This window comes from Scleropages formosus, chromosome 13, assembly GCF_900964775.1.
Source record: "Scleropages formosus chromosome 13, fSclFor1.1, whole genome shotgun sequence".
NCBI classification, from domain to species: Eukaryota; Metazoa; Chordata; class Actinopteri; order Osteoglossiformes; family Osteoglossidae; genus Scleropages; species Scleropages formosus.
Genome location: NC_041818.1, coordinates 27057802 through 27075498, shown reverse-complemented (window position 1 = coordinate 27075498; position 17697 = coordinate 27057802).

Genomic DNA, 17697 nt, shown 5'->3' with positions numbered 1-17697 from the left:
ACTTACATGACAGGCCTGTACACCAAACTGCTTGCAGCTATTTGCACGGCAAGACATGTTTTACCGTATCACTTCAGGGTAAGTACCTTGATCAATGGGTATGGCAACAGGAGCCGGGATTCGAACCCAGGACTGTCTGACTACCGTGAGACTTCACAAGTCGAGCTGAAGTCCTCAAGATTTAAAGGAGGGGGCGTGGCCTTCTGGGAGGAATCCACTTTTACACAAGTAGCTGAAAGAAACCATCAGGATCCAGAGACGTCCTTCTTTAGTTTTCCTCCTGTGTGGAGAATTCTGGGAAAAAAAAAAAAAACAAAACTGAGGTAAAAGAAGGAAAACACTAACAAATATGGTACAGAGCCAGCAGGGGGCGCAATAGTTAGGGCTGTCATGTTCCGCTCAAAGGTGCTAGGTTCACATCCCACCTCGTGCTGCAGTACCCTTGATCAAGGTATTTACACTGAAGTGAGACAGTAAAAATCACCCTGCTGTAAAAATGGATAAATCAGTGTAAATAGCTTAGTGTGCAAAGCTGTGAGTGTCGGATAATGAATAAATTAACAATAAGTGTTACACTCCTCACTGTATTGTGTATGTGGACACCGGGCTCTTCCCGAAGGAGATACTGTAGACACACACACACACACACACACACACATATACGAGGCGCAAGGATTTATAGCAACGTATCTCCTAAATATATCATTATTTCCACGTTTCCTTCCTGTCCTCCTGCCGCCGACGATGTGCAGGGGCCCCCAGCGGGGGCGGGGCTCCCTTATCAGATCCAGACCACTGCGCAAAAACACCTGGGAACACCTGGGACGATATATTACAGCCTAAGTGGCCGTGAAAGAAGATTTACGTCCAGGTGGGCCGGCGGCGAGGGGCGGACGAGCCCACGGGGGCGAGAAGCCGTTAATGGGGATAGATGAGGAATCTGCCGGGTTTATGGGTGTTATGGAGTGACACACACTGCACTGCGCTGCCAGGCATGCCCGAGTGTGTGTGTCTATGTGCGTATGTGTGTGCGTGCGCTCGACCAGACTTCGGCCGCAGCAAACACCCAGGCACTCTCCAGGTGAGGACCCCGCAGCACTGGCCCCGCCCTTGCCCTTAGACCCTTGGGGGGATGCGCACAGGAACTACACAGACCCATCAGGTGCCCCCCCCAGCCCCCCTTTCAGCTCACACACTTTGATCTGCTCACGTTACCTGGCGGCGCGGCCAGAAAGGCTGTTTGTTCGACACCTAATGTGTTGACAGGTGTCAGGTGAAGGAGCCCCCACCTTTTGTATGCGCTGGCCAGAAGGGGGGGGGGGGAGGGGGGGTTGCACTAGTCCAGGGAGGTTGAAGGAGCGTCTCCCCCCCAACCTCCCCCCGACCCAAGAACCCTCGGGCTCTTCCTGTGGCGACATACCTTTTCAGCATAGTTTCTAAAGGTGCCTCCTGTTTAAAGAGGGTGCGAATTGGCCCCGCCCCCCCTCCAGCAGGCCGCACCGGGGGCCCCGAGGAACATCGCTCTCTCTTTGTTTTCCCTGTGTTTCGAAGCGACATCGCGCTCGTTTCCGTCGCGTCACGCGTACTTTTACACGCGTCTCAAACAGGAGTCGATTGCTCTGCCGGAGAGACACCGGAGACGAGGGGGTAGAGGAGGAAGCTGTCAATTATGCAAATAGGCCTGAGTGGAGCTCCGAGCCGTTAACTGGGCCTAAACAGTCATTAGCGGCGTTACACCAATAAAAGCGAACGAGATGCAGAGGTGATTCGCGGCAATTTCATAAACACAGTGAGCTTCTTCTTGTGTGTGTGTGTGTGTGTGGTCCTCAGTGCCATGGGTCTCATGTCCAAATCTATCTTTCCGAATATGTAGTTAAACTGCATAAGACAGCGGAGTGGCACGGTGGCACAGTGAGTAACGTTGCTGTGGATGTGGGTTCGATTACTGTTCAGCCTGTGTGGAGTTTGCGTGTTCTCCCTGCGTCTCTGTGGGTTTCCTCTGGGTGCTCTGGTTTCTTCCCACAGACATGCTGTTCAGGTTCCCCCATAGTGTGTGAGTGACGGAGAGAGTGTGTTCCACTGATGTATGGATGAGTGACCCAGTGTAAGTAGTGTATTTAGCAGTGTAAGTCACCACGGTGAATAAGGTGTGTGTGAGTTCAGCGGAAGTTGCTTTGGAGAAAAGCATCTGCTAAGTAAATGTAGTCTTTTTCAATGAGGAAAATGCATTTTATTACAGGCATTGGATTCTGTACCGCTGTGCACCACACGACGTGTGTGTGTGTGTGTGTGTGTGTGTGTGTGTGTGTGTGTGTGTGTGCGTACATGCAATTGTCACGAGAACGAAAGACGAGACCCCATTTCTTTTATTTACCCACCAGTCCTTGTGGTTTTAGTGCGTTGACACTGAGTGACAATGTTTCCCTCCCTGTGGCGGGGAACGTGTCGAGGAGCTGGTAGCGTAGTGGTTAAAACTGCTTCCTTTGGGCCTGGGAGTCGCACCTCCAGATGCAGTGCACTTGAATGCGGTATTTACTGTAAAATTACCCAGCTCTGTAAATAGTTGTATGCAGATTAACATTGTAAGTTGCTTTGGAGAAGAGTGTCAGATACGTGTGTCTGTGAGAACATTATCACCGGCAGAAGAGTTTGCTAATTTTATTAACCTTTATTTTTTCCTTCACCTTCCTGGGAGATATCCAGGGTGGGGGTTATGACTCCTCTGCAGACAGGGGGCACTAAACGCTGCAGTGGTGCGGGTCTATCTGGCACAGGCGGAATGCGGTACTGCTGCATCGCGGGCTACCCGCCGTGCTCAAGGGAGGCGCCAGTCGCCGCATTGCGTGCGATACCCGCCTGGCCGCTGCGCTCGAACCCGGGTCGGCGCACCCCCCCGCAGGCTGATCCCTGCGCAACAGACAGGAGAGCCTAAGACTTGGCGGGGCGCAAGGGTTCGAGTCACGGGAATCCAACAGCGAGTGCAGGCCACTGCAGGATGAGCAGTGAACCAGCAAAGCCAGGAGATGATGTGAACTGGTGGGTGGAGTCTCGGTGGCAGGGGGGCGTGGAGGATTGTGACGGACGGCTCTCTTGTCCCCGCCCCCCCCAGCCACAGTAATGCAGACCAGCTGCTACCGCTTGACCCCATTTGCACGGACACATCAGCAGCTGGTCTGAAGGGCGCAGAGGAGAGAACTCTGCGAGGGCATAGAACCCCTACGGCCGGACAGCGCATGGGTTCCCGAGTTGAGGGGGGACGTTTCTGTCGTTGGTTTGCTGCGCGTGATTTAGTTCCTGCACCGCAGCTATTATATTTACATTTATTAATTTAGCAGACGCTTCTCGTCAAAGTGACGTACAACTCAGAATAAATAAGAGTGCGTTTCACCGCCAGATGGAGTGACACTGACACACACACACAGAGTTTCGTGATTCTTCAAGGGCTGTCAATTGTTTCAACGCCAGCACCCCCCACACACACACATCGCACAAATAGCCGCCTATAGACGTAACAGGAAATATATATTTTTCTAAACAGATGATGTACTGCAGGATTGCAGAGCAGTCAGGAGATCAGGAGAAAAGTAAATGTTTTGAGATCTTTCTTGAATGCCGAGAAGGATTCAGCAGCTCTGAGGGACAGAGGGAGCTCAGTCCACCACCATCAATCCTGCTAAAAGGGGTCGCGTCCACGTTTTGTTTGGCTTGAGTTTGTAAGTAATGTTTTGAAACGTGTGCTGCCCTGTTGCCACAGTGACCATGGGGGAGTAATCTGAGCATGCTCAGTAGCGACATTAACGGACTCTCTGTGAAGCTCTGTGAGTCTGAGGCCTCACTGGAGACAATAAAGCTCTCTGTAATTCTAAGGTTCCTGGGATCAGGAGCTTTAACCACTTTGGCAGGGGGCGCTTTTGTCATGAGCGCTCCGTGATGGTTTATGGCCTGTCATCGGGATTAGATCAACTCCGCGTGCCAGTTGGCATGTTGCTGCCGGCACAATGAAAATGTCACGGGGCTCCTCGTACCCAGGCTCTGAAAAACACAGCGTGCCTATAAACATGATCTATGGACAGCAAGGGTGCAAATCATTCGCTTGTCAACTGTCACTGCTGAGAACTGATTCTTTTTAGCTGTGGCTCCCTCTATCCCTCAGAGCTGCTGAATCCCTCCCAGCATTGAACCGTCTGCTAAATGTGAAGATAACTGTAGCCGGGCCCACTGTCCCACTGGTTATATATGCATCATGTCTTCTGGACGTTTCCGTCACCCTGGAAGCAGGAACGTGCTGGGGGCATGGGGGGCGGGGATGCCGCTCTTTCGCTGGGATGTGATGTGCTGAGAGAAGTTCACAGGTGAGGTGCACACCTGCCGTTCGTAAAGACGCATGACAGCCGACGGCACGACGGGCCCCCGTCTCGCCAACGCAGCCTCGAAACACAAGGATGCAGCAGAAGATCTCGCAGAGACCTCTAGTGTTGGTCTCCAGAAGATTCTCACAGACTTTCTCCATCCGGGTGGAGATTGTTGAAAGAATGGGGCTGCAGAGCGGTTAAGGTCATAGTCCAGAGACAGACCGTGGAGACCGGGCCTGGACTCTTGAGCTCGGGACCCACGCATGGGGTGTGGATATGGACTACGGCCACTAGGGGCAGTATTGCCTCCAGCGCTGTGTAGCAGCACAAGGCGGAGGAGTGATGTAGAGTCAGTGGAGCTTTCCAATTGTCCTCAGTATCAGGGAAGCTCTGCAGCAGGACGGAGAGACACGTACTGTCAAGATGATGTGGAGAGAAGGAGTGCAGGTGAACCTCCGCACAGGTGTGAACTCTTCCCTAGATCTCTGGTCCACCTTCGTCCTTGAGATGGGGACCTCGGTCCACGTGGCCCGATGGCCTCCCAAGTGCTGATTCCTGGATGGTGGTGAGCATCCAGCCAGGATGTCAGTATCGAATACATTATGCTAATGAAGGGGACTCTGGAGTCGGCTGTGTTGCAGCTTTTAATCAGAGCATCTTGTTCCTTTCCCCCGTTGGGAGCAATTTTCACCTCTTGCTGCACAGATCCGAAGCGAGGAGAACACACCTCTGTGGACGCAAATCGCACACGGCCCAAGAGTGGGGCAGCAAGTCGGGCTTGCCCAGGGGCGGGGCTATCTGTGCTCGGAGGGGCGGGGCCATCTGTCTTCGGAGGGGACGACACCGAGGCCCCCCGTTGCACGTCCATAGGAAGTACATTCAGAGAGTACCAGGTTATTTTTTACCGTGTTAATTAATATGAATTGTGTTCATTACAGAGCAGTAATGTAGTAGTAATTAGTAATTAGTCGGTACCTTGATCAAGGGCACTACAGCAGGAGGTGGGATTCCGACCTGGAACTTCCAAGTCCACAAGTTGAGGTTCTAACCTCAACGCCACCTGCTGACCCGTTGCACTTCCTGTCCCTGGCCTGCTGAAGAAGACCATCTGATGACCAGGTAGGTGGGGGGGGGGGGCAGATGACCACCTGACCGTTCGTGAAACCGCTTGATGAGCTCTACTCCGTTACCACGATTGTACCATGTTAGCGTGCCGGCAGCACCTTGAACCCCTGCTCCTGGGTTCCTCCCGTACCTGTGTATGGAGTTTTGTTTTCTCTGTTGCCATCATCTTTGATTCTTTTCTCTCCTCACAGTGATCTATCATTCCTATTACTCACATTGATAATTGTGTGCAGCTCCCTGGGGCGCCGTGCTGGGAAGGGCGCTGTACACAAACACACCTAATGGGCCTCAATGAGAGAGCAATGGATACCGACCGCACACGGTCGCACCTCATTCCCGTTGGACGCCCCACGGGGAAGGTGCTCCAGCAGGTCAGTGGTTCGCGACCCCTCCAGTCTCCCTTCTTGCTCGACACCAGGTGACCTGCACTGTGCAAACAATGTGACTGTAGCTGTGAAATTGTCTTTATTCCTCTGACGTGTTTCTCCAGAACAGCTCAGAGCGCTCAGCTGCTTACACTGTCGTACCAACTTAATTCAGGGTAAGGACCTTGATGGAGGACACTGCAGCAGGAGGTGGGATTTGAACCTCTGTCCTTTAAGTGCAAAGGGGGTGTCTCTAACCGCCACGCCACCTGCTGTCCTGTTTGTGTGTTATCAATAACTACTTATCCAATGCAGGGTTGCAGTGTAAGACAGGGTACACTCGGGGTACACTCTGGATGGGACACCAGTCCATCACGGGGCAGTTTTGAGTCCCAGATCCACTTGAATCACATCTTTGAACTGTGAGAGGGAACCAGAGCACCTAGAGGAAACATAAGGAGAACATGCAAACTCTACAAACTGAGCTGAGTTCGAACCCATGTCCAAACCGACGTTCCGGGAGCCGATGCATCAGCGCTACCCCCCGTGCCACCCCGCCGCCCTGAAGTGGAAGTTAGAGTCATATTTGGTTTTATTCCAGTTCCTCTAAACGCTCAACATTCCAGTTGTGTGTGTGTGTGTGTTGGGTGACAGATTGCAGAGGTCTTTTTAATTACAACCCAAAAGTTGCCCTTTAATTTCGGAACACAGAAGTGATTGACTCTCAGGTTCGGGCGTGAAATAAATTGCACCGTCTGACAGTTTCATTTGGGAAAATCCCCCATGCTTCTCGTAAAACCGGGTGGCTCTTAGATCACGTCCCCCGCCGGCGCAGCATCGCACCCACGACCCTGTGTTTAGCGGGGCTCCGTGTCCGTGGTGACCTCAGACACCGACTGCGAGCGAGCGGATGAGGCCTCGTCCCACCCCCACCCCTCAAGCGCTTCCTTCCAGGACACACAGGTGCACCCAGGTGGCTGCGAGGCACCATGCCGGTGAAGGGGGGTGCTAAAACGGATGTCGAAGTGTCGACTCCTTTGTCACTTGTTCAGCGGTCTGGGAATCCGGCGATTCACAGCTCCCCTGTTCACACATCTGGGGTCAAAGGTCACGGGGGAGGGGCTGGGGTCACTCATCAGTCCGGTACTTTCAAACGTTCTCTTTGCGGCCCTTTGTCTGTCACTCTAGTGAAAGTGGCTCCACCGCTTGAAACCCCGACAAATTTACAGTGACGCAGCAGGTACTGCTGGCAAATCGCTGCTTCCGGGCTGCGGGTTCCAATTCGTCTGTGGGGTTTGTGTGTTCTCTCCAGGTGCTCTGCTTTCCTCCCACAGTCCAAAGACCTGTTTCAGGTGGACTGGTCACTCTACGTTGTTCTTCGTTTGTGTGTGTGTGTGTGTGTGTGTGTGTGTGATTGCCCTCTGATGCACTGATCTTCTCTCCAGTTCCGTACCCTCGTTCACACCCTGTTTCCAGGATAGAGTCCTGACCACCATGACCCTGCAGTGGACACGCACGGTTGACTTGTGCTCAGACAGTCGGCCCGCTGCTCCCTGCGAACCTGGTCCTCTCCTGCCCCCCAGTGGCCACAAACCCAAACTGCCTCCTAGCACATGGGCCGTAATTCTTGACCATCTCTTTACAAACAGGCCTGATCCAAAATTGTTCCGGAAAGATCCCATCTGGATTAAACAGCATCTCGGAACCGCAGCGGATCTCAGCCAGGGCAGCACTGCCAGACAGCGGATGTTGCAGCTGGCACCAGAAGATGGCGCTGTGACCTTGTGCCATCCGTGGGACACCCTCCCAGGGTGCAGTGCAGCATGTGCTTAAAGAAATTAATAATCTTCAGCGCAACTTGTGAAATATGATGAAATTGCTGCCTTAAGAACCTTTTTCCAGGCGAGGGCCAGCAGGTGGCGAAGCGGTTAGAGCATCCGTGCGAAACGACCTCCTACGACCCATCATACAGTCCGTGAATGTGCGAACACTGACTAAGCAGGATTTTCACTCTCATTTCATCTTATACAGCAGATATTTTGTAGCCGAAAAGCGAAACGGGTCACAAATGACACAAATATTGGCAGAAACATTAATAATGAAAAGTGGAGCCAAAGAGGGATTTCACGAACCGAGCAGCTGGTGTAAAACAATGCGAAAGTCCGAGAAAGCGGTAATAACTAAAAATTAACGATTAATCATATGAAACGAGCCGCAGCTGGTCTCACATCTCTGTCTCAGCTTAAGGGCCCAGCTGTGACGTGTGTGGAAATAGAATGAAAGTCATTTATAGTAGGAGGCCAGAGAGATTTTGTTACCGTGTTTTTACTGTAGACAGGGACTTTGAGCGCCGGGCTGCGATGAGGCAGGATCTGGGCCCGGCCTCTACTCCGTCTCTCGAGAGCAGGAAAGCCCCGTTTGATGGCAGGAGGTCACAGCGCAACATCATCGCCACGGCAACGGGGTCACATGACCCACATATCAAAGCTGTCCATCAGTCTCCATCCAGTGCATCGCAGCTGGAAAAAATAGATGAGCCACACGCTCCACGAAGAGAAAGTTTTGTGTTCTTTTCCTTTTCAATAATACTTTTTTTGCATTTAAAATGAGTGCAACAGAACCATTTTCCATCTTTCCCTCCCACCAATTCCCACAATCACTAAGCATCGTTGTCGTCACCTTTATTCCATTCCGCTTGTTTGCCCAGTTATCTGATTCACCATTGGGATGTTGTGCTTTTCTCACGCACGCACACGCGCGCACACACGCGCGCACACACACGCGCACACACACACACACACACACACACACACACACACACACACACACACACACACACACACACACACACGTGTAGACCGTGAGTAGCTCTCAGCATCTGACAGCTGGAATCGGTCCTGATGCTGCTACGGGCGGTCCACCTCTCAGGGATCCGACCCCCTGCCCACCCCAGCACTCCCAAACGTCTTCAGAGATTCTACCAAACATACAAAGATAAAATTTATGAAGAATGAGCAAATATCTAAACATTTATTGTTTATGGCCAAAAATAGCTACAGTTCTATTACTCCTAATTCTACCGTTAACTCTACACTAATAGCTACAGGTCTATTATTATTATTATATTTGCATTTAATTCTTCTGGAATAGCTACAGATAAATGAATTATTCTTATAGTTAATTCTATACTAATAGCTACAGTACTGTATTAATTCTCATTCTACGGTAAATTTTACAGTAAGAGCTACAGGTCTATTCGGTACTGCTTTCCAGTAAAGGAGAGTGTAGAGAAAAGTGTTAGTGAAATGAATTAATGCAGATGCATTAAACGCAGATCATTAATTCATTTCACTTACACTTTTCTCCAAAAAAATGTTTAATTATTTACCCATTTATACAGCTGGGAGATTTTACTGGAACAATTCAGGGTAGAAGCCTTGCTCAGGGGAGGGGGGATTTGAACCTACAACCTTTGTGTCTAAGGACAGCAGCGGTGAGCCCTGCACTACCAGCTGCCCCTGGACCTCATGATGATATTGATTACTAAAAAGTTACTAGGAAGGTGATGGGGGGGGCATCTCTCTCACACACACACACACACACACACACACACACACACACACACACACATTTTCAGAACCGCTTGTCCCATACGGGGTCACGAGGAACCGGAGCCTACCCGGCAACACAGGGCGTAAGGCTGGAGGGGGAGGAGACACACCCAGGACGGGACGCCAGTCCGTCGCAAGGCACCCCAAGCTGGACTCGAACCCCAGACCCACCGGACAGCAGGACTGGGGTCTAACCCACTGCGCCACCGCACCCCCCCCCAGGGGGCATCACACTGTATGGTATTTCCTACAGAGAAGAAAGCAATATTTTTACATCCCAACCACAAATGGGTCACACACTCCTCCTCCATCATCTTGTTTAAGAGAGGTGGGTGGGGGTACGGGATTAAATCGTAACTCCGGAGCTTTGGTTGAGTGTGACTACAAAGGGTGATGAGCACCCTCCCTCCGCCCCCCCACTGCGACCCCACCCCCCCAGCGCTGATGTGACGCTCGACAGCCCACGAGATGACGGCCCTGATAGAGCAGGAAACTGAGAGTGAAGACTCGTTTTCTCGCAGAGCCACAGTCTCCACTTAGCAAGAACAGGACAGGGAGGTGCTCGGTGGCCCAGAAATGAAGAGCGTTGGGGGTGGGGGGGTGCCAGGGCGCTGGGGCACCTGGTGGGGAGGGAAATGCCACCTATGTTCCTCTGTGGCAGGAGAGACCCATTGTGTGTGTGTGTGTGTGTGTGTGTGTGTGTGTGTGTGTGTGTGTGTGTGTGTACGTGCACATACTTTATCATTATCAGAACAAACTAGAAGTGGGTCACAGTACCGGACAGTACAATAGTGAGAAAACACACAGTGTACATATACTATACATATACACACACGTATGTTAATTATATATGCACACACACACACACACACACACACACACACACACACACACATATATATATATATATATATATATATATATATATTTGAAATACCAAGGACTGAGAGAGGAGCTAGAAAAGATGTGGAAGGTGAAGGCGACAGTGGTCCCCGTGGTAATCGGAACACTTGGGGCCGTGACCCCTAAGCTGGGAGAGTGGCTCAGGCAGATCCCGGGAACAACATCCGAGATCTCTTTCCAGAAGAGCGCGGTCCTAGGAACAGCTAAGATACTGCACAGAACCCTCAAGCTCCCAGTGGGGATTTTTTTTTTATATATATATATATATATATATATATATATTATAAGGGGGCACGCTGGCACAGCGGGTTTGGCCGGGTCCCGCTCTCTGGTGGGTCTGGGGTTCAAGTCCTGCTTGGGGTGCCTTGTGATGGACTGGCGTCCCATCCTGGGTGTGTCCCCTCCTCCGCCAGCCTTACACCCTGTGTTGCCGGGTTAAACTCCGGTTCACCATGACCCCCTCTTGGGACAAGCCGTTTCAGACTCTGTGTGTGTGTGGATATATACATTTGCATATATTTATTAATTTCGCTGAAACTTTTGTCCGAAGCGACGTACTACTGATTATGTACAGACTCTACTATCAAGTAGTAGTTTAGTTCCTCCATGAGTCGTGGTCATGGACAGTTGGTACCGTGGTATGAATCAGTAGTGAACTGCAGGTAACTTAACATTATGGGCTGTTTTCTAGAAAAATGAAATTAGTAAATGTGATTTTTCATCATGCAGCACTATATGAGTGGAGCGACCAAACCTTCACAAATTCATAACAATTATGACGTTTGGCAAATGTGAATGTGGACAAATATGGGAGGAAAGAGCTGAGGACGGGGCAACAACAGGTCCATAGGAATCAGATTCTTTTCCGGAAAAATCCTCGGAAGCTGTACTGGCGTCAGGAAGGTTCTGTGAATGAGATTCAGACTTTGTTTCCAGACACTGGTGGAAGTGATCCAGTTCTGTTGGGTTCTGATGTTAAAAAAAAAAAACCTTAACCATCATCAGTAATGCAGGGTTACCGTGGTCCACATTTTACCCTGGAAGCACAGGGTGTGAGGGAGGGTGCACTCTGAACGGGCATTCACTCACACATTCACACACACACACACACTGAGGGCAATTTAGAGTCACCAGTTTACTTGAAACACTTGTCTTTGGACTGTGGGAGGAAACCAGAGCACCTGGCGGAAACCCACACAAACACGAAGAGAACATTCAAACTCCACACACTCAAAGCCACGTCTGGACCCGCAGCCCAGGAGCCGTGAGGCACCGGTGCTGCCCGCCGTGCCGCCTCTGAATTCCAGCATCGCCAAGGAGGTCGAGCTGTTTCTGGGCTACAGTGAAGGTAAAGAAAGAGAAAGAGTGTAACGGAAGTGTTGCGTTGTATAAAATAACATGTGACCGTAGCCTTGATGCCCCATTGCAGTTAGTGCCCTTCCCGAAAATCGCCGATAGCCGCAGACGTCGCTTTTCTCGAATTATGTGGTGCGACACAGTTGCGGTCACTCGCTGAACCGTGACACACACACTAGACACTAAACTGCGACACACTCAGAGCTGCGAGGAAACCTCGGCAGAGTGTGTGACACATTTATCAGTGGAATTTATCCCGCAGATCTGCTCACCTCCTCACCAGAATGACCTTTTGGGGGGAAATTATGTCTTCGTCTGATAAATTCCCTGTTCGATACACAGGAAGGAGCAGAGATGTCAGTCTCCATGTCCATGTCCACCAAGAGTTTATGTCCACAGTTTCTGTCCAGATCCAACGTCCACAATTTAGCACAAAGTCCCTCTGCACGTGTGAGATAACTCCAGTGTTTCAATGTGTCCCTCTTGAGAAGCTGGCATCATCTGCATGACGGTAATAATGAATTCTGGAATATTTGGACACCCTTCTGGAAGTTACTAGAAAGTGCTGCACGATCACACCTGTGATACCTGTAACCTTTGGACCCGGAGTCCACGTGGACATATTTGCATCTTGTCAATGTACAGTGCTGCTTGTCTGTATGCTTTTGTGACCCTGGTCTGTTCGTAAAACCAATTATATTATGTACTGTATATACCGTATATCTAATAGTAAAGTAAATATATAAAAGAGTAAATATATATAATAAAGTAAATATATAATAGTTGTAAGCCTATATACCTAATAGTAAATATGTTGCTTTGTGCTAAATTAAAAAAATATTTTTTTTTATTAGCACAAATATAAAAATAAAAATTTTTTATAGTATATCCATACGCACGTATATATTTTTAATTAGCACAAAGCAACATGATCAATAAGCAATAACAAAGACAGAAGTTTCACAAGAGTTCATATGAAAGACTTCTGAAAATAACGGACACAAAGAGGGTTACGTGCGAAACACACGGTTACTACTATGGTGGTGCGTGAACAGAAGGCCGTTTCTGGATCATAAATCACGGGAGCCCCTCACTCGCTACAATAGGACACTAGAGAAATACATTTTTGATCGTTATTCGCACATAATTGTTCCCTGCATGCCGACAGGGTCCCGAAGCAGTTATTGCATAACTCAGCCTCTTGTTCTATAAACTTGGAGTTTCTGCTCGATTTCCCTTTTTCGGATTTTCCACCTTCTTTTAATAATTTGGTGAGAAAATAAATTGCCAGAGGCTTTATCCTCTTAAAAAAGACCAAGGTAGAAGAATTGTGATATCCTTGTGACAGCGCCATAAATTAAAGAATTCATTAACATTACACTGTACGTGACAATTATATCTAAAGACACCCCCCACCAAATTTTGAGCAAGTCTCACCTGTGCTTTTATTCACTAATCAGACGCTTTTGTCCAAAGCGACGCACAGCTGAAAGTAAACAAAAGTGCATCAACAACAAAGAGCTTCAGACACAGGACACGGGATTATCGACAAGCAGATTGTCTGCCTGATACCACCATGTTGTCGGTTCACATCCCTCCAGCAGCTGCCTGTAGACCTAATAATAAGTTCATGGAGCAGGAAGGAGATCATTAGAGAATTGAGTCCAAACGAGATGGGCTTTGAGTCCCTTCTTGAATGTTGAAAGGGATTCAGCAGCTCTGAGGGACACTGGGAGCTCATTCCACCACATTGAAGTCAAAGCTGAGAACCTACAGGCTTTAGATTTTGGACCCATGTGAGTGGGACCACCAAGCAGTCAGAAGTGGAGGAGCACAGTGCTTCTCCTGGGGTTTAGGGAGCGACCGGGTCCTTTCGGCGTCAGGGTGCAGATGCTTTGACCATCGCGTAGGTTGAACTCGATACGGGCAGCAAGAGGACGTGGACGAGGACACACGGGAGTGTGTGTTACTCCGTGAAGTACAGTCACTATTTTTGGTCCACCCAAGAAATGGGAAGTTATTAATAAATGTCACCATTTATTAAAGGCGAAATTTTTAAAAAGTCACATGTCCCTCGTCACATGTGAGCGAACAAACGACTAACAAGGAGAGACGCGTCCCCTTGATGTTCCAACAGGTCCCGTGTCCCCCTAGTATTCGTGTACATCTCCGCTGAGTATTATTGCTGGTGTTTCTTGGTTCTCCTGATACCTGAGAAGTTCTTACACCACCATGGATTAATTATATTTACTAATATTTCATTTACCTCTTTTTCTAACTGCAGCGAGGAGAAGAGAGTTCTGGTGTAACTGGACAACAGGACATGCGAAGCGCTGTGCACAGCGAAGTTTAGCCCAGATGTGGAGCACAGGCGTGACCCTGAGCGTGTTCATCGTGTTCATTTCCACTTGGTGGTTCTCACCAACAAGCAGTGTGAGATGATTTGGATGGGTGGTCATAGCCGGTCACTCGTTCCCACTGGACGCATCAGGAGGTGCAGGTTGGTGGTGCTCCATCACGCCGACTCCTCGGTCCGTGCAGCAGGTCCTCTGACTCATCCCCATCCACCTCGTCCTCTTCCTCGTTGACTTCCTCATCTTCTTAGGAAGCCCATGACTCCATGTCCACCACTCTGTCCTCAGACGGAGCTCCTGGTGATTGAGCCAACCTCCCAGGTCCAACCTCAAGTCTCCTCCTGGGCCTTGGACCCAGAGGAGCATTTTGCACCAGGGCATGGTGGTCCTCTCGGAGCAGAGCCTCACGTGGGATAACATCTCCATCACCTTTTCAGCTTTCCACAGGCTCGGTCGCCTCCTGGTAGCCTCACACTGAGCGTGGTGGACCAGCTGGGTGTCTCTCACACACACATATGATGAGGCAGGTGTTGGGAATAAACTGCTACCTGAGCAGCTCCACTTTGGTCAAAGACCCTTTACATTGCCCTCCGTGGGGGTCTAGATGGGTCAAGACTGGGTCTACATTAGCTTGGTGGACCTCGTCGCGACACGAGTCCTGAATCTCAGCAGCTCGTACCTCACGGCACTCCAGCACTACCCCCCCCACGTCTGAGATAATCTGTATTTTACAGCTGTATGTCACATCTCCGCTTGGTGCTTCATATGTAAAATCTATGGATCCAACATCTGCCGTCCCTTCACTGCACGTTCATTGTACGCCACTGTTGATGCGCTTCACATCTTTGTTCCGCTTCATGGAAAACTTTAGCATTGTGCTGTTGCCTTCGAGTCTGAGCAAAACATTTGCGCTGTCAGATACAATCTTTTTCCACCATATTTTGTCATCAGCGTTATCTTATTTTTCTCTCTCTTTCTCTCCTTCGTTGACATTGAGCAGTACTGCTTTGAGTGGCGCCCCAACATCAACGCTCTTGTTTCTCCGACGTCGAACATGCGGTTATGAATCTGTTGCGAGGAAGAAGAAGACCTGCGTAGGGCGGTTGGGTCAGAGCAGCTCAAACACGAGTTGGACGTGTCGCTTCTTGAAAACCAAACAAACAAACGGCACCTACACGTATAATAATATGAAGAATGCTATTAATTATCAAAAGATTGCGCAATATCGAAAACGCGATTCTTCCCATCACTGACTCCATATCCATTCGTTCACCGGTTTGTGGGTCCAGCTCCGAAGAGCTACAGGTCAGAGCTCACCTGCACGGTAAAAGACCTGGTTCTGGGCCCTAGGGCTGCGGTGACATCTCGGCCGCTTCTACTGTAGTATATTTTGATAGTGATCAGCTATTGTAAGATGGGCAGAAAAAAAGAGAACGAAGCCTCACCATGGTACACAAAGCGCTGTGAGATTTGGGCGATAAGGCATGCACCGCCAGCTTTTTAAAACAACTGATCGCACAAAACAGCGTGGGAGTGTATACTCTGACAAATTACTACAGAAGCGGAGGGTTTTCCCTCACCTTTGGAATTTTCTCTAAGGAGTTTTAAAATGCGGAGCCCGAGCGGCCGAAGCCCATTCGCAGGCTCTCTCGCATCCCGTAAACACGACCCGGCAACGTCGGCCGACACCTGAACGAGAGCCGCAATGAGAGCGAGCGCCGCGCTGTTCATCCTCTCGTCCCTGACGCTGCTCCTCGCCGGCCACGGCGCCCCCCCGAAAACCAGAGAGCTCGTCACTGACATAGGCATCATCGAGAGGGAATTCCAGGTGAGTCCCGAGGATTGGGTATGGCCGCTCAGCAGACGTGTTACTGCCGGGGTGGTTTTACCGTGGTACCGGAGCGGAGAGATCATGCACCATTGCGCTCCATCACTGGATGCTGATTCTTTGGCGACTGATGCAAACGTGTGTGTTGCTCATTTTCGCAGTCGTGTCCCGAGAGCTGCAGAGTTTCCTCGGAGAAGGTGAGTGGAGTCGCCACCTGAAACATACACTGCAGTCACCGCCGCTTCCTCCTTCTCGTGACTGAGTACCACACGCGTGCGCACACAAAGGATGAAACGGTGCTATTTGCACGCTCTTCTACCACTGCTCTGCTCCTGAGCGGCGCGATAACGCATCTCGGTGCCGAGCCGCGCTCCTTTGCTTAGACGAACTTGGCCTCTCAGTCGACTTCCTTCCTTCCTTATTTTGACGCAATCTACCGCACCGTGGCTCAGTTGATCCTGTGTTACGCTTATTGTGTATCGCAAACAGTGGACTCGACACCCTTAGTAGCACCTCGCTGTACCACGATAAGAAGCCATGTGGTATTAAGACACACTGCCGGGTGTCATAGCGCAGCAGCTCCAGGCCTGGAGATCCACACAGAGCTCTGGTTGTCACCGTACCGTAAATTTACCAGCTGTAGCAAAGCAAGCGTCTGGCTACCACGTTACCTCGTCTCCGGTGAAAAGGTCGCGGCACTGGAGCGTGGAATGGATGGAGCGCTGCCCCCCGGGACGCGTCGCTTCTCAACATGTCAGTCGCCCCTTTGCGAACGCCGGGTCAGAACCGCAATGTTGTGCCGCCGTTTGATTCCTCATCATTTGAGGGATGAAAACACAGAGTCTTTCAGTCGCACACTTGAGTTTACCACGGTTAGAAGAGTAATCAGAAAGGGGGGCAGCGGCTCTCAGAGGCCGTAGATGCGAGCAGCTGCCCTTAGATGTAAACCTCATCTGGACTGTCGGTCCCGCTCTTCCGCACTCCCTTTTCACACCGGTCTCAGTATCGCTCAGTGCGTTCGCACACGACGCTTCGCTGGGATGTGACACAAACATCAAAGGCAACGATGAACTACGAAGATAAATATTGTTAATAAAGAGCAATATTATTTAAAGGCACTTCAAACACACAGAATGACTGTAACGAACACATTTATTCAAGGAGGCCACCAGCAGCAGCCACATAGCCTCATACTGCTATAATATTATAAACTTATTATAAATAGATAATAAATCAAGGAATTAATGCTTAATGAATGGACAAGAAACAGGGTGAATATGGTCATATTTTGCCAAACAAAATCGGTGAATGACCCCTCATCTGAGCATATTTAGGACAAAATCAGTACAATAAGACAGGATCTGCATAATAAATCTGTTTTTAGACTGACTGTACTTGTACTTCCGTGTTTCTGACCGAACTGCTTCTATTATTCAGTACTTTTCAATGCTCATTTAATACAAGTTTTGAAATCAGTGTGAAGTTTTGCCGCGTCACAGATGAAGGGCGGCGGAACTGATTTGGTGTCGCTCTTCTTCTCGCAGATGAGGCTCTGCGACTGTTTCGCTCTGCACTCGAGCTCCATGGTAAGACACGTGCACATGCACACATGCACACACAGACACAGACACACACACACACACACACACACGATGCATGTTTACGTATTGTGGCGTGTTCTTCCAAGCAGGACAACTGCACCAAGGAGCACATCTCCAGAGGTTTCAACACGCTGGCGTCGAGAAGCACGGTGAAGAGTAGGATTGAAATCCTGGAAATCAAGTTAAATTACATTGTAAGTGA